Source organism: Bombus bifarius, unplaced genomic scaffold (assembly GCF_011952205.1).
Source record: "Bombus bifarius isolate JDL3187 unplaced genomic scaffold, Bbif_JDL3187 scf7180000007992, whole genome shotgun sequence".
In the NCBI taxonomy this organism is placed as follows: Eukaryota; Metazoa; Arthropoda; class Insecta; order Hymenoptera; family Apidae; genus Bombus; species Bombus bifarius.
The window spans coordinates 2255897-2275628 of record NW_022884373.1 but is presented as its reverse complement, the minus strand read 5'-3'; positions in this window follow the sequence as shown (position 1 = coordinate 2275628).

The following is a 19732-nucleotide window of genomic DNA, read 5'->3' as shown; positions in this document are numbered from 1 at the left end:
ATACATAGATACTACAAAAGAAGATGCACCATGTTCGACAAGGTTTCGCTTCGTTTGAATAATAATTCATCAATATCCTCAACTTTCATCGGTTCGATAAACAACGCAACAAATTAGACGAATGATAAAGAAAGCAACAAATCGTAACTAAAATGTTTAACCCAGTACAAATATTCGCGGCAAAATAAGAAAGCGTAAAATGCTTGGCAAGCTGTCGCGTCATTTGAATTATAATTTGTCTCGAGTCCCAGTTCAATTTTCTTCATTACTCCCAGAATGTGAACGAGCCACTTCTTTTCTCGTGCACGCTCCATGATATTATTTTTTCAGATCGCAGAAGAGCAAGGCCAACTTATTCGATTTTAGGGTTACAATATTAAAATGGCACAGACCGTGGAATGGCTCCGGGGATAGAAGAGAACTACAGTTCCTTTCTCGCTCATCCCCTCCTCACATAGTGTTCGTTCCTCGAGGGTGTTGCGTTAATATTGCAGCTAGTTCGCGGGAAACGAGGAAGACTTCGAACTTGGAGACGAAGGCGAAACGAGCTTCCCAACGTAGCGTGCCAACGCGCCATGCTTCTCTCCACTCATAGGGACATTTATTGCCGTCTACTCGCCACCACGTTCCATTTCGTTGACTTTGACTACTAGCCTTGTACTCTCAGATCTGTTTCGTTCTTCCTGCGTAGGTACAGATGCTCGCGAAGATATTCGAACACTTGCAAACGCCTTTCACGGATGCATTGTGACGCGCAATTTATGAATGTTACAAGAGACAGTTCGAGGATCAGCGCTATCATGATCGTATTGGAAGACTTTTAAACGAAATCTCGAAGTATACAGGGTGTCTGGAAAGCTTGGGATAAAACTTATACTGCGAGCGGGCGAAACAAGTTGATATAAACTTGCGGCAGAAAATGTTTTATCGAACAGTTAGAAGCGCTCGAACATTTTTATTCGTCGTTTTCGCAGCTATGATAAATGTTCGAAATCTCTTCCTTCTGCGAGAATGCAGACTTTCGATCGTCCAACTAATTGTCCAACTCTGACGAACATTCCTGCTTTTGTAGAAATAGTAATAAATGCATTTTCATTACATTCCCAAAGTTGATCTTCTGTTTCTATCGCATTTCCGTAAACCAACTGTTTCGCTTGATCCCACAAATATCGCCTGCGATTCTCTGTATCTGAGTCCTTACGAACGACTTTCCTGCAAGTCTTTAAACGCTTATAATTATTTATATCTTTCGTGAAGGATTTTTGGACAAAAGTTTATTCGAATTTTTCTTATCTACTGGACATCATTAATACGTAGTACATATAAGTTTTGTATTTTTATTTTATGTATTATATACAATTATATTTATTGTATTATTATTTATATTTCATATATTTCGCAGGGATTACGAAAATATTTAAACAGTCGGTTATCTATCAGATGTATTAATAACAGGAATGTTTAATATATATGTTTATGCTGTTCATGCTTTGCATCAATTTTTTACTAGAATTATATTCGCAATAGGTATATCAATAATGTTCAATTTTCAAGCGCAAGTGTGGAAATTTACGTGAGACGCTGTAGTTCTTTTAGCGTGACTCTGTGTCCCATCGATGCAGCAGGTTCAATATTTTCTTATCCTTTTGTATATTAATTCATTTTTATTCTTGCGGAAAGTTAATTAATTTAAGAAGAACTCGCGTGCGCTTAATACACATAACGTGTAATACAAGAGGAGCGTGACACGTAAGGTAGCGTAATAAATACGATGGTATCATGCAAACATGACATGTAACATACGATATCGAATATTATAAAAATTGTATCATCTGTTAAGTCTCACATAGACAAACAGTAGCGCAGATAGTAGGAGCGGAGAGTTTCATACACTTTCCCTTTTGTCGTGGAACTTTTACCGATTCAACTTTAAAACAAGAACAATTAAGCAACGAAACTAGTTTTTCATTGGTTGGCGGGAGAATCGTCGAGTTAAAACTTTCTAATTCCTTTCGTCGTTAAAATCACTGTCGCTTCTTTCTCTTTCTCGATCTTTTTCCGATTCTACGAACGCAATTTCATCAATCGTAACTTCCTCCCGATAATTCGCAACGTTTAACACGTTTCTCGCTTCGTAAACTATCGATACCTCGCGATGCGATTGAAAGAAATGAAATCTTTATTGGCCAAATGAAAATACATATTGCCAACAATGTAAATCCTGGCATCTATTCACAATGTGATAACTGAAGCACTGACAGAAGTACGTAGTTACGTTAAAATTACAATACATCATGAAACGCGTGTGAGAAATTTTAAGTCCCTTAGTGTACAGGCTGAGTCAATAATAACTGTTATTTATTTTATTAAAATAACTCGTTACTTATTGGTTGTATTAAAAGAAGTTTTAAATAAACAACGTCTTATTTTTCCTTAGATATCAAACTGCCTCTGCCTTTTGACTTTTTACCCTAAAAGTAGTCTAAAAACATCTTCAACTGAATATATATCCTATCATCGCATCATACTTTGTCAAGTATACAATTACTGTGATAAAAAGAAAACCAAAGAAAAGATGGCATTAATATTATATACTGTGTCTGCTTTCGATCGTTGCAGAATCAAAAAAATGTTCTTGTAAAAGAAAAACAAAGTATTATTGGTCTACTGAGTTTAATGACAGAATATTTCCCGCCCACGAATGCTACGAAGTTTAAACAATTGAGAACGATGCTTAGTTTTCCAAAAGTTCAAAAAATTCAGATGAAATGTTGAAACGAAGAAGCTTCGAGGAACAAATAGAGCGTGAAATATATGAGGCAGGAGAAGGATGAGAGCGGGATGGTTCTTTCATTAACGTTACAGGACATGGAAATTCCAAATTAAATATTTTCCTTTCATAAAACTCTACAGCGACCGTTGTAACATTCGAACGTTTCTCTTTCCGCCAAGTACAAAGCGAACTTCAGCAATTTTACTCAGCTACGTCTGCCATATACGCGTATGAAAGCAATAGCAAGAGCATCCTCATTAAATCTGTGCTGCCGAGCAATCAGCAGATCTGTCATCAGCACTCCTTTTATGGTGAAACTCCGACCCACGTTTCCCATTCTCATTACTCTTTCCATTGAGTAATCTTAAAACTGGTCCCGTCTTTCCGTATTAACGGCAAATCAGTCAGCGTAAGCGACTTTTTAAGAGGAAAGAGAGCGAATCTAAAGCAAGAAATATTCGTCTGGTTCTCGTCTAACGCGATTTATGTACGCGTTCGTTTCGTTACAAGCTTATGGTGTTGTGCCGAATTGCTTCTAACTTGCGAGATCGTTTCAATAACATTTATTAGCTGATCAATTATTGTACAAGAGGATTTTCCTAATAAAAATCCAAGCTAATCTATTTATCTCGTACCTAACGAATAGGAACCTTTATAAAAATAAATTCCGCAATGAATTCTAAAACAAATTAAACGTAATATCTGCTAACTAAAACCCAACCAAGATCAATAAAATTCTATTCCTTCGAATCTAACCAACTCAGACTTATACACAGCACGATCTATTTCCGGTTTCTCGAAGGAAATTTTGTCTGCATTAGAATCTCTATCTCGATATAACGACGAAATTACTCACTGACACTGTACCAACATAGATGCCCAAGTACAACGCTCTTGCTTGTAACCATGCGTATTTACTCCTCTCTAACGCGTGTCTATTTTCGTGAAACGCGAGTTATTAGCAGAGTGGCGAACCAAGCCGACGACGCTGTGTGGCATTTGTTGTCTGCATGTAATAATAGTTCCCCTAACGATAATATTTGCCGCAACAAACAAGCGTACACCGAGCACGGACGTCTTTAACTCAAGAACTCGGCCGGCAACCCTCGCGAAAACCTTGTTACCTCCATCAACGAAATATTAGAGTGGTCAGTAAATTCTTCAGGCTGCGTAAACTTCAGTCTCTCTCGTATTTTCCAGGCTCTTTCACAAACTGCAGGGAATTTTAGGGTCGACGAGTGTCTTTTACCGAGAAACGCTTTTTCCGAATAATCTAGGTTATCGTTGCAGTCGAAAACTTTGGTTTTCTTGCAGCGAGTAAGCTTCAATTAGAGGAAACTGTGGTTTTTAGAATAGAACGCAGGATGAAGTTCGTATTGTCGTGATTGTGGAAATATTCCGAATTATTCATTTATTCGTATATTTTTGAATAACGTAAGCGAAAATTATTTCGTGTAATTTTTGATATTCGATCATTTTTTATTGAAACGCGTATCCATATTTGAGGTAGAATATAAAAATGCATGATGAGAGATGCGAGTATGGAAATATTTATAAATTTGTTGGAGTATCTTGAAATAATGTAAGTTATCGTACTAGTTGGAAATCTGAGTAATTTTCCGGCATCGAGTAAGTAAAAGTAAAATCTAATTAAAGCGTGTTTTCCTAATTTCAGAGGTAATGCAAGAATGCAAGATGAAGCTTGCAAGAACAATATTGTTAGAAAAATAATATAATTTGCGTTACATGAGCGCAACAACTAAATGAACAAAGTGATCGTGAGAATATGGTAAGTAAATAAGGAAATAGAAAATTCGAAAGAAATGAAGATAAATTTGCCTTGTAATAGTTTGCAATAAAGGCAACTAAACGAATTTATATCGTGACAATTCGCAGAATTTTTATTCTCGGTGGAACGAACTTCTTCTAGGCAAGAATAAACCTTTTAAAACAGTAAGGTAAGAGACTCGTTGAGAAAGTAGAAGGAGAAGTGTGAATTACGCGTTAATGCTCGATCATCTGAAAGTTGTTGCATGGTAGATAAGCTCATCTTGAATATTCAACGCGAGTTTGTTTATTAAAAAATTATCCAGGCAAATTTTGGCGAGATTCTTGCAGGTAGAACTTGAAACTTTGTTATTAAACCCTAATGTAACTACATGCCGGTGAAACTTTGAAGTAAACGCGATATCCTCCTCGTCGAACTTTACGCACCCTTACCATCATGATCGTATATTACAGCAACTTACGTAAAACTAGGCAATGAGTAATAAACAAACAAGAATAAAATTTAATTTACTCGAATAATATTTAAATTTAATTTCTTCATTAATCGTTTTACGATTTTTGAAATTTATTACGCTATGTACTATCTTAATCCTTCTTGCATAATGTTACGTAGATACAATAATATTATTAGCAAGAAATTACGGAATAGTAGAAATATTGCAGCAGGTACCGTCATTTGTAAGTAGATATAGACACATTTGTTGGGTCTGCTACATTGTGATATTAATAGTAGTAGATTCTCGAAACACGAGCTTTCTCCGAAGGAGAAAAGGTACAACGAAATTTGATATTCCCTGTTTATTACGTAATTTGTGACATACAATTGCAAAAATAAATTATTTCAATCATATAGTTGCAAAAACAGAAGATGAGAACGAAAGTTACGAATAGTTGAAATCGGAAGAATAAAGTCGTGAAAATAGAAAGTTATAGAAATAGAAAGATTAAGAATAAATCGGGAAAATAAATAAATCGGCACATTGCAATTACGAGAGAAAAGAAAAATACAGAAATTAAATGCGAAAATGAAAGACGAGAAAATTGAGGTGACGAAGCTGCGCAAATTAAAAATCGCTGGAATAAAATACGATAGTAAGATAATTAGAGAAATAAAAAAAAATTGCGAGGATACAATTAACTAGAAAACACTAACGGGAAAACACTTCAATAATTAAAATTTGCCGCGCATCTATGCGTTCTATATAGTACAAGAAATAATGCGCGAGATAAAATAACGAAGCCAAATATTTGACAATTTAACAAGCATAAAATAACAGCCAGTGGTATCAATATTTATTAACCGAATTTCGAAAATTAGCTTCTGAATAATACTTTTAATTAATTCTCGGGTTGATTGAACGCCAACAAAGATTTATCCGGCACCGTACAACGATTGCTGTTAAATATTAATTAACGAGGCGCTTGACGTGAGCATTCCCGCATTAATAAAAATTGCTCTCATTATTATTATGCGCTAGTTCGAAGTTCAGTTGTATCTCGTTATCTCTGATTCGCCGTGTAACGAATCACAAATACGAAACTTAATATTTATTCCTACAGAGACGGTAAACCACATAACGTGACTACCCCTCTATTAATATTTTCATTGTTAATACACCAATAAATATTTTTCTTAATTTCTCTCGTAAATGACATGACAAATTTTTAAAAATATTCAAGGCGGTGACATTAAATTCTTTTTTACATATACGTCTAATTTTCCTAATAAATTGAACGATATCAGAAATTTTTAAGAATATTCGTGATGAGAAGATTACATTTTTCTTAAATAATTTTTAAAATAAATTGAATAATTTCATGGATTTTGGAGAATATCCAAGTATCGAAATTAAATTTTTTCTATATAATTTTTTTAATAAATTTGCAAAGTCACCTTCAACTACTTTATGCATAAATCTATAGTCTTTTTCCTAAATATATACCGCAAGTATATATAATATATAGTTTTATGCATAGTTTACTTAACAAAGTTAAACAGGGCAATTAATGTCAAGGGTTAATACGAAGGGGTTGGTTGGATCGCTATTTCTGAAACCTACTTTAAGGATTAATCAAGCACTGTGTCTATTGTAAATTCAAATTCGATAAGAATATTTTCTAATATCAACGATACTCCTTCCTATTATCATTTGAACGTCTCACTTTATTAAAATGGATGATATTATTTATGCAACTGGCCCCTGTTGGACATTTATTATACGTGCGTAAGTCCAACATCGTGTTAGAGCTTACGCGGTTTATAAATACTTAGCTAAGCTTGAATATTCAACGTCTTCCCACCCTGCGATTATTTCCGTATCGAAAACATGATTTGCGTATTATCCAGATGACTAACAGACTTTCCATGATAAGTTTGGGCAATTACAACATGGACAATTATCCAGAAAAAATTCTATACTCTTAGGAAATGGACCTCCTTTAAGCCTGAAACTGTCCAAAAATAATTGAAGGAATTAATTACACAGTATTAGTTTTAAAGGTGCACTTCATATACGAAAATATCAATATTAATGAAGTTCATAAAGTATTACTTAATCATCGAAAGGAGAACCTTATTTACTAGTAATTCTAATAATTATTTATCTAATCTGATCTCTCTAAATATTCATAAACTTCATACAGTATTAGCTGATATCGTTGAAAAGATCTACTCATAATTAGAATAATCGTTAATCTAATCTAACCTAACCCAACCTAACCTAGCATTCACTACGATGGTAAATGGATCACATCGATTGCAAGGATAAGCAAAGAGATTCTGTTCTGTATGTATTTGTTATACACACGATCACATGTGTGCGATTAAAAAGTTAAAAAAGGGGGGGGCCAGATCGTTATAATCCAACTGCAGGTAACAAAAATGGAGAAAAATGGAGCTGGGAAAAAGTTTGAGCGCATTTCCTTCGTTGTAAATTACGGTCCACGGGGTTTTTAAAGAGCGCCGCGGCCGCGATATATTTCATTTCCTAGTGAAAGGAAGAAAGTTGCGTAAATGTCGGCACAGCTACGGGCAAAAAGAAGCTAACGCCCGGCAACTTTTGTAATTACGAGTGTCGTCGAAAAAGAAAAATCCCGCTGCGAGGAAAACAACGGGTCAACTCGATTAAACGTTTCGCGTTGATACGAAAAAAATCGGATAAAGTCCTCTTTTATTTCTCCTTAACGACTATCAATTTAGATACTCCTTTTTATCCATGTTAGATACTAAACCAAATTTTCCCGCTCTTTTTGCGACTTTCCATTCATTGGTTAATTTTTTTTTTTTTATTCAATTTTGGGAACTAACGTTTGTACTAGGTATTTGTGTGGATTTAAGTGAATTGTAGAAACTAATATCTTTATACTATTTATGTATTTAGTCATTATAAGTCATTGCAGCATTCAGAATATTTCTAATTTCTCTGAATAAATTATATAAACATAAATTACAAGTGAAAATAAGCAAAATAATTCATATGAAGCCTTAATGTAAACACTATGTTGCCAAGTCATAGTAAGTAGCAATAGATTCTACATTATGGAGTACAAAACATTATGTTTACTTTATGATTAGTAAAATTAAGTTTTGATGTTAAAATATTACGGTACGTTGTCAAAAGCTTGAGAACAACGTTGTATAACATTTATTACATGCCTAGTGTTTTATGAATTCAAGTTTCTGAATTAAATTTCTATTATTCGTTATGTTAATTCGTCACATATAGTTGCTTCTAAAAATTGGAAACAACCTGTATATGTCTAGCAAATCTACGATAAAAATCTCCGATTAATTGTAAAATAAAAATTAAAACTGCATGTGTAAGTAAATTAGACAGGAGAGTTCGTGCTGTAAATTACAAATAACAATAAATCTAATAGCGATATCTGTAATAAGTAATTGAACAAACAACATTAATTCCGATGGTATAAACAAATATAAATTATAGCTGGTTATGGTATCAAAAAGTATAAAAACATTAGAAATAAAAGCAAATATTTTTGTACTAACTACGCTACTATAAAAATAAAATTGGATATCGTTACCCGTTAAATAATTCTTACAAATGTCACGTATGAACAAAATCACGATTGAATATTGGGAACTTTCGTATTTACGTTCCTCGTCTCGATATCCTCTATACAAAGCAGTATATCACACGTGTATATTACGTAGTCTAACAACACATCACCTATCTCGACAAAAACATAACACGTGAACACTTGTTTATACCATCGAGTCAACCTCGAAAAAAAATCTAACCTCTGTTACCGTGGCAAGTGGCAATTTTAGAATAACTGTGTCGTCAGTCTCCGAAACTACGCTACCAAATAATTTATGTACAAAACAAAATACCGTGGATATGTTGCGTGAAGGATTCGTTCGATCCTAGTCACGTGACTACGGTTCGAAATCAATGGCAGCTGAGATCTTTCGACTTTATTCGCGTAAAACGCGTCACCACGATTCGATCGATACCGGCGGCGTACCGATAAATGAAAGACATCGCACGAAAGGAACTGACGAATAAATAAAGTTAAGAAAAGTAAAACTGATATTAGACTTGCCAATGAAGGTTAATCCAGCGTGTCGATGAACGTGTAGAAGACCACCACTACGACGACCACGACGACGACAACGACGACGGTGAAACACTGATTGATCGACTTTTGACTCGACAACGTGGCAATCGAATAAGTTCGCCAGGTTGTGGTGTCGGTGGATGGGTCGATTGGGTTAGGTCGGTCGGTCGGTCGGTGGTAAAAGAGAAGAGAGAGAGAGAGAGAGAGAGAAAGAACAGGTATAGGTTCTGGACCTGGATGATGGTACGTGGTGTAACAGGGCCGGGGGCTGACGCGACACTGTTCGCGGGCGCGTATACACGCGCGCTTCATGCGCATCCTGCTCGCGCATCCGGCTTCATCATGTGCGCCGACCGATATAGCCAATCCCAGAACCGGGATAAAGGACGAGAGGGAAACTCGAATTTCCAAACTAGAGGGATGGTCTACCGCGCGCCAAATTTCAAATAATATACTTCTGTATGACATAAATTATTCTATTAAACAATGGAGAACGGAAGAATGTTTACAGGATAGATAATACGGCAAATTCTACAGTTGCGGAAATAATGTTTATCATTATAAAATACAATTAAATTATAAATAGATATAATATAGATGACTGTTATCGATAAAGTAAAAAATGTTTAATACAACAAAATTACTATTAGTGTGGCATAGTTATTATATATAAGTATAAATTCCAAACTTTCTCTTGTCTGCCACGATATCAATTATTATTATGTATTCATATTACAGTATATTTTATTTATATAAATTATATGACTTCTTTAAGGCATAGGATTTGAATACAGCAGAAGACTATAGTTACACAGAAGTTAATTACATGCTTTTGCTTGTCCTTCTTTTGAACGTGTATTAGTCTATAACAAAACGAACAGAATGGAATATATTATAAACCACTTTGCTTCGAGTTATCTTAACGTTTCAAGGTGCACTGATAAAATATCTCACTGCGCATACATAAGTACTAAAAAGCCGAGGCACTTTTTATTCTACCATGCACCAAAGAAATACGATGTCACATCAAAATCACACTAAAACATATCCTACGACAAATTCTATCTTAGTGCAACGTTAATTTATACTACAAATTAAACCAACTAGCTAATCGTATTAAAAAAATTTCTATTAAATTTCTGACGTAAAATTGATAAAATATGTGTCGCAGCAATTTTTTCTATAAAAATACACTTCCATTTTCCATGGTTGTGGCTTTCAATCAAGGAGAACGATATAAGGACAAGATAGAACAAATAGGGCTGAATGCAACGTGTATAAATGCAGAAGTAACGTAGGTTGGCCGAAATTATCTCGAAAAAGCTGACCAATATATCCATGTTGCAACGTTAATGCTGAATTGTCAAAGTACGAGAGACCAGAGACAGGAAGGGAAGATTATGACGCCTGTGAACTTTGGCCAGCTGAATCTCGATTAAGATCAACAGAGGAGGTCGGTCGCAACAGGTGAGGTCGCACGCTTCGCAGGAACACCGTGATCTTCCTTTCGATGTGCATACAGTTCGACTCTCTGCTACACGATAAAACTTCGCTGCAAAGGGAAACAAGATTGAGATAATATTTTTCGCAATACCAAGCTCGTCCGTTGTCTCTATAAAGTAACATCTCGTGGAAATTTCAGATCTTTCTAGGATGATATTTTGTGGCTGCTTTAGGTTACTGGAGACTAAAAACTGGGAAAGTTTTGTAGAGGTATTACGTGAAAATTTCAGATTTCTTTGGAATGACAGTTTACAAACGTTTCAGGTTTCCTTGAAATGAAACTCTATAAATATTTGGTACATACTTCTACGTAAAATTCGAAAGGATCATTTGACAGTTTTACCTGTAGCTTCTATTTCTGACGCTGTGAGACGTTATATAAGTTCGAAATCCTCTCAACGTGAAATTTGATGAATCTGACATTTCTTTGAGTCTTGACCTATTCTATCTGTTTCCTTTTAGAAGTCGTTTTCTTAAAAAATTAATACCTACAATGATCCACAAATTCTGAATCTAGGTCATTTTTATCGATAAGGCGGTTTTAAAAATTGCAAGCATCCTTGTTAACTGAGAGAACATATCTTTTTCAATGACGTAGGGTGGCATGCAAGATGCACAAACAGCCTGTAGGTAGGAAGTTCTCAGAGTTATGAGAGAAACATTCTAGTACTCTAGAGATTCTTTACTTTGCATTTTTGCCAAACATAAGGTAGCCTTGACGGATTATTCCGGCGGGAAGCCGGCGGGGTAAAGAAAACGGGAATATTTGTTGGCCGATAGCGCAAATGCAAAAACTTTTGAAATGGAAGCACGATATGAAATCTCATATTTATCCTGATTTTCTGCTTGTAAAGCACGTACATCAACGTCTACTTTCATAAAAACAACATGAAGTAATAAAAGATATTAGATGCATCTACCCTGTCCATTTTTGACTGTACCGATATCACAAGTATAACTTACCAATCTATTAAACGATAAAAAGGAATAAATTATTATCGATGGAACATTTTTTTATGAACCAAACAAAAGCATTAAAAATATCCGTCCATTTACAATCGTTAAAAGCATGATCCTAACATAAATCTGGCATCAATTTTCTACAGATTTTAATGCTCTATAATACACAAATACAGGAAATAAATCAGAGTATATCATACTCGATATAAACAAAATGGAGCACGATGAACCAAACAAAACTGCTAGGTAATAAAACTATCCATTCATTGTCAGTCGTTAAAAGCACGATCCTACCATAAATCTTTCATTAATTTCCCATGGATTTGATATACTACAATACGCGAATAAACAAAACAAATCAAACCATATCACACTCAGTAGAAACAAAGTGGAATACACTGGATTAGCACAAAAAGATTGATAAAGGTTCGTTCATTCATCTACCTACGCTTGTTAAAGGTAAAATCCTCTGAAACAAATTTGGAGGTAATCCTTTCAATCGCTGAAATAGGGTCCCGTTGCAAATGCGCTTGTATCGAACAGAGGCGGTGTAAATCGAGACATACCCTGGAGAGCGACCGAACGAAGGGATAAGAAAGAGAAGGAGGAAGCAAGAGCGTGAGATCGTCAGGAAAACAAGGCAAACGCGAAAGCGTGGTTCCCTGGCAACAGGTGAGAGAGTCTGGCGACGAAAAAGGCACGTAACTTTTCGCTAGGTCGGCTTTCCACGGGCCTGAATATCGATGCCCGATTCCTAATACCTATCGTTGCCTGAACCTGCTAAAACTTCCACGTTGCTCTGGTCCACGACTTTTAACCGTTAACTTCTCTATTTTTTTCACCTCGGCCGTAAAATAAGAAGAACGCGAGTGGACATATCGGAAAAGCGGCTACTTTGTGTTCGCTGATATGCTTTGAAAATGGGAAACGTCGCCCACGAATGGCTTGTTAAAATACGTTCATTATCGAAAATCGCGTGTACGTGACAAGCCGATTTTCACAACGGAATAATACCAACGTAAATGGTCGTGATAATATTAAATCGCTGGTAAATTACAAAGACTGGAAGGAATACATATTATATATGCATTTTGTTTAAAATTATCATTTGGGCTGATAGATAATCCTCGTATTATTATTGGTATATTATGTTTTAACACATCTGTTGTTCAGTTATGTTTCCCTTTTTCAGCTACAAGCTTGTACGAAAAGTTAATATCATAGATACGAGTAAGTTGATATTTTGCTAATTATTTTGACGATATCGACTAGTTTCTTGCATCGAATACTACGTTTAATGTTAAGAGCTTCAAAACATTTCTTTAATCTTATTAATATATTCATTAATATACCTCATTAATATAATTAATATAATTTTGTATAATGAGATTATTATATCAACTTTTACATTAACATTTTATATTAATCTTTCATATACTAAGGTGTAAACATTACTGTTTCCACATCTTGTATTTCCTTTTTATTATTTTCTGACGTCTATTCCTTTATTGCTACTATTTTAGATATTATTTAGTTAGATATTGTTAACCTATGATGAGAATTTTATGATACACTTGTAATTGTTTTAATGTCATTATATTTTAAACTTGTTCTACTATTTTGTTTTTCTAATACACTTGCTCCTTTAACGTAATTCGGATATAATAAGAGGAATATATAAATAGTGTTTATATAAATATAAAAAAGTTTCAAATATTCTTGAAAACATGGTAGAAGTATAAAGAGGTAAATGAACAGTATCGGACTGCTAATAACAGTAAATACTACCGTATTTGTCAACAGTCTCCCTGTCACTTCTCTCCATTCAATTGATTATTTAAATTGATCTTTAACCCTGATACAGCATAATGTAAAAATCCATGAAGAAATATCGAAATATTGATGCGATATAAAAATATCAATTTTATTTACAACATCATTCCACTTGAAGAAAATATCAAGTAAACGGTGCATGACATTTTGATTGAATTCTAAAATCCTTGATACAGAAATGTGTGTCAACTGCAGTAACCTCTGAACTTTAAAACTTGCTCGACGTCCATTAAAATCACGTTTATGCGAAAAACGAAATTCAATTTAAGCATTTTTCCTACGTTAAAGTCATATGTGTGTAACATTACACTTCGTTTCGGAGGATGAAATTTCTATCATTAAAACGTATGAAACTTTTCAATATTCAGAAGTTATCGAGATGTAAGAATTTTTCTATCGTATTTCAATGCTGAGTTAAAAAATACTAAAAATTAATAAGAACATTAATTATTTCATTTTCTTGAGTTTTATCCTTAAAAGCAACTCGACTCCTTTAAATTGCCAACAATACAATACAATGAAGGCTATTAAATTTCGAGATTCGTTCGTAGAAACAATATCTTCTTACGGTAATCTGTGCAATCCCTGTTGAATCGTTCCGCGTTTTTCATAATTTGATTTCAACGATATCCTTTAACGCTATTTTTACCTCCGATCTCTGATCTCATCATTCGTAGCTCACCTTTATCTTCGAAGAAATACGTAATATAGCATTACGTTCTCCGTGCAGTCGCCGTATAATGAAATTGAATTATCGTGATCAATTTAGATATAGATAACCTGGAAAATTCTTTGATATTTCATTAAAACGGATTTCCTCAACCTACTATCTTTCCTTTTCCCTCGCAATTTACACGAGAATTTAAACCAGCAAATCTCTAAACAAACAAAGAATACTACAATGCAAGATACAAGCAAAGCACCTCATTAACACCCCAAAACGAGAATCCCAATGAAATCCAAAAGAAGAGCAAACCACATCCCATAAACGTTCCAACTAACCACGAAATCCACTCACGCAGACCTCGACCACATTCGCTTCATTGCCGAACCCTAAACGGCTACAAATTACAGTAGCGTCGAATAAGAAGAGAAGTGTGCTTGTGGTCAAGAATCCTGGCTATATCATGAAAACAAAGAGACTAAAAATGAAGAAGACGATAACAGGAAAAGAGAAACGAAATATTTGATATCCGAAAGAGCGTTTACCCTGAACAAGCGATCCGAAGCGTTGACGAAACGTTGGAACGAAACACATACTGATAATAAAAGCACGATTTCAGAATCATAAAATACGTTAGCTAATCATCGCGAAAATTAAAAATCGAGAAGACCAAAGGACGTCGAAAGGCTCGCTAAGAGTAGAGAGCGAAGAACACGTGACACGTACATAGGTTCGCACGTGCAAGTGTATCAACGCGGACATTAAAGAGCCTCTCGCAATATCGGAGGAGGCACAAGGACAGAGAGCGAGCGGGCCAGGACCTAGAGGATACGGAGAGTGTAATGTAAACTAATTAGCAACGAGTCTACGGCAATTAAGGACGCTGGAGTGCCTCGCGCTTGATGCTCCGCCAACAGGTCGTGCCAGACAGCAACCAGCCATTGTCGACCATGCCACTGCAATGTATTCGAGAACACCACCGAGAACACGAGAAACCGTGGTCCGATGCGACGACAGCTACTTTTCAGGGGAAATTTTGGTTTAGAAAAGCGCAAACCGGATCGTTTTGACCGGCCCTGATATACCTACATACGTTGCCAAGATGAATATTCCGAGTAATTTAACTCCTACGTGTGCATAAAGGCTCGTCCATTTTAGTTTCTCAGATATACATAAAACTGATTTGTTAAATTTCGCTTGAATTTATATTAGTTTTCACTTTGATAATAAATAAAGATATATATATGATTACAATGTATGCAGGACTTTATAGAACATTGTCATTAATACTACTAGTTGGAAAAGTTTAAGCCATAATATTAATATTATACACCGTGTTGTCGATGAAGATTCTGCTGTACGCTGATCACAATGTTGCTTACGAGATCGATGAAATCGATGAGTTGTTTTCTCTATAGTTAGCACAAATTTCTACGAGAATTGACGAAGATTAAGACGAGAGTAGGATGCAAACGATTTAAGGTACATCTTTTAGAGAGAAGGTAATTTAACAAACAAATTACCAAACGTCCCATAAAACATAGGAAACATCTGTATAAGGGTAGCAAACACTCCATCAACATCAGGTTTAACAGCCCTCTTACGCGTCTAAAGTCCTATAAACCCTGGCTCCTATTCCTATCTAGCTACCGATCTCAATCACAGCTCGTAACCCCAAATCGACCTGTCGTTTGCCTTCGGGAACCGCCCTCCACGCACCGTTCTACTCACGTGACTTAAAAGGGTTGCTAGTGACTTGGCCCATTACTTTCGATCCAACCCCTTTACCCTTTGCTTCTTATTACGACTAACGTGTGTCATCGTCGATACCAAAGAGACAGGCGACACGCGCCGCTATTTCATTTATGATGACTGCAATATATAGGTAATACATAGGTGTAAAATATATATATATATATATATAGGTAATTACATATATAAAGTGTGCTATATAACACAGCATTCCTATAGATAACAGATTTTAACAAACCAGCACATATTCTTAAAATTCTGCAGATTGAACTTTATGAGAAGATTACCGTAGGTCCATAATGAAATATGATTTAGGTTTCCTTGTAAATGGACTGTCGATATTTATACAAATTCATACTCATACGAACACGATTAAAAACATCGAAGCCAAATGAAAAATTGCGCCATCCACTAAATATTACAACCAGTGCTGTAAATTGAATATTTTTACCATTTCTGTGTATTATATGGTTCCTATTTATGGTTCCTATACTATGGAAATTATTAAAAAATGGGACCCAGATAAAAGACTGTTCTACCCCCTAAAAAATTACAACGAATGCTACATCTGCCTTTCCTACTTTGCAATTACTAGATTAGGGATTTTTATGCGAATTCGTATTTCCGTTAAACATAATTAATAGAGGTAAGGCCTCGATAGAAAATTATCTCATCTGCTATGCATTATAGAAAGCGCTATACTTTCGATATTCTTTATGCTGCTTTTTCTATTGCATCCATTCTGCGCAATGTTGCGCTTCCAAATTTCCTGCGACTGCATAAAAGTCCATAGTCTAGCGTATTACATACAACATCCATTTATGCTTATTGTAAACGTACCAAGTGGCCTGTGACTTGCGAACGCTGGTGTACACGATCGACGATCATGTTCCCTTATATGGTGGTGCCCACGGGACGTTATACGTCGTGTTATCGACGTACAAAGCGGCTCGAGCTGCCGGCAATCAGACTAACGGGACGCGGATCAGAGTTTGGCTGCGCCGGGGGGCGCAACACGATAATAGGAAAACGCTAAATCGGGAAATTACGCTCGTCCTCCGTACGTCTGCCACACACCTGTCTGATCGATCCTACAACGCAATTATAGCGAATGAGACACCAGTCGAGAGCCACCACCGAAAATCGCTACCGAAACGCTTGTGGATTTCCTGCCTCGGACCCTTTAGCTCGTTTGTGCGTAGGAGTCGAAGGGGGTTGAAAGGCGTTTGTTCTCTGCGTGGTTAATTGTCAGAATGGGTTGATACAAGAGGAAGTTGTTGAATTGTGAGCGGCGTAAAGCAGCGGATACGAAGGATAACGAGTCGAAGCAAGTTTCAGTTGATAAATATTTACCGACTTCAAAAACGAATTTTCAGCGCCACCACCGTGACGACATCCGATCGCCAAGGGTTAGAATCTTCCATAAGTGCGTGAGTACCTCAAGCTGGATTTACACCTGTTTAATCGCTGGATCAAGCGATTATATTCCAGTGGTTTGACTGGAAATCGGTCGATACCTTCGTCGATTTTGTACCGTTGAAAGTGATAAACTGTAGTTGCAGTAATTTTACACACACACAAAAAAAAAAGAAAAAAAATGGTACGCGTCAGTCAGGACTGGATAGTCAGTCCGTGAGAATTGTTTGCGTTATTCCAGTTGCAACCCAATGCTGGATTGAATCATTGAACTGGGATGCTACTGGACCAATGTAAACGCGGCCTCAACGTATTCATAATACTCGCTGAAACATCCGAAAATTACAATTTTTGCTAATATCAACATCCATCATCGACCTAATTTGGACGTCAAAATCTCCAAGCCTCGACGGTCAACTTCGTTAACGTTCCAGGATGGCGAGGGATGGGGTGTGTTTAAAAGCGCTCGAGAATGCTCTGGCGAAATTCTCATAAGTTCCGTGAACGTTTCGCGAAGAAATATCCGGCAGCGTCTGATCAAACAAAGATCTCTGACGGCAATTGACGAGGGAAGGAAGAGCAATATTCCTTAAAAACTCGGACCCGAAGGGGGATAAATGTTTCTCGTTAGCAAATAAAGGGCGTCAGATTCCGTGGAGCCGAGCGCTGGAGGGAGAAAGAGCGGGGGCCGATAGGGGGCGGCGGGAGGGGGGCAATTTGTAAACTAAAAGTATCGATCGATTCAGCGCCGGCTTCGAGGACTTCTCTCTCTCTCTCTCTCTCGTCTGGCGGCTTTAACCTCGCGGTTAATAAGGACTTCATTAAGTTAGCGTGATCCGGAGGGGGTGGAAAGTAGGAGAGCAAGTAGGGGGTGGGTGATAAACCAGAGTAAGAGGATGGAGAAACTCGAGAGAGACGAGTGAGATTGCACGGATTTCGCAGATTATATCGCGAAATTGGCTAACCGGGACCGGCCGGCCGGGTAATCGTGGGCAAATTTGTGGAAAACTCGACATTACAAATTGGAAATAAGAGGAACGACGTTACTCGGCCAAGGAAACCCTCTTAAAAATTAATCCGCGGTTATGGGACTTCCGACTGACGTCCACGGCCTGGCCTCGTGGCTCGCGACGACGAACGGGTCCGGGGATTAAAATTTGATTGCGCGGTTAAACGTGAAATTAAAAGCGAGAGCTCGACTATGCGTGGAGCAATGAATTGGATGAAGTTCTGATAGATTTCTGAGGGGAGCTCTGCTATGTTAATTTAGTGACTATTATTTCCGGTCTTTTTACCGTGAAATATAATAATATCGAAGATACTGATATAGCGTGCTACGATTCTATTGCACTGTACACGTGTTGTACTGTGTGTGTTGGAAAAGCACGAGAAAGATTATTTCTCACGTTTTATGATAAAATCCTAAATGACGCTACTAGTTAATTTATTTCTTTTTTTAATGTTTTCTAAATCAAAGAATTGTTAAATATTTTCATGATTCACATTTGTGAAATTATACTCGTGTACGAATATGTAGAGAGACATAGTGTCATAAAATGTAGTTTGATCGCGACGAGTGTCTGGTCAGAACTGTCCATTTACCCTTCTAGTCTTGCGACTCGTATTTCGTCCATATTTTTATTGCATGAATAAATTGAATATAAATTAAATGTAGCTTATATCTTCATATTATTCTAAAATTCTCTGACTATTATTCTAATATTATTCTTAATTTCATCTTGATACTGTTCGTTCTTACTATTACATAACAAATAATTCATGATTATTCTTATCCTTAAATATAACATATCTTGATATACGTACCATTATCCTTACATCCACTATGTGCTATAATTTATTTTACCAATTCATTTCGTTACCATAATTCGTTATCTAAAACAACTTCCTCTTCCATAGGATAAATAATTCGTAAAATATACACGTACATCAATTTATAACCTGTAATTCTTCTTAATCCCATTATAAAGCAACATCTTTGAAAATATTCGCAAAAATGGAAAGGGTAAATGAATCATAACTTATCGATAGCAAGAAGGGAACAACTAAAAAAGGTCATCAACCGTGGATATAATATTTTCAGTCGATTAAATAAATAATTCGGTGGAATTCGCTCTCTCTCTCTCTCTCTCTCTCTCTCCCGCGAAAGGCAATCGATTTCGACCGGAAGCTGCACGAGAACTTTCCTGACCGGCCAATAATTGTGTGCTTTGTTCTTTGAATTTCACGACGCTTTTCACCCCCTCCCCTACGTCTGGTCCACCGTTTTATCGCCGCCAGGACACCGTTTTACGTAATTCCGTCATTTCCCAACTCCATCCGGGTGAAATATGAAGAATCACGAACTTTCAATTCTACTTTCCGCATTATCTCCACAGCGAAGACTTTCGATCTTCGATCAGAGCCAGCGTTATTAACGTCGCGATTCCACTTCGTCGCAGATT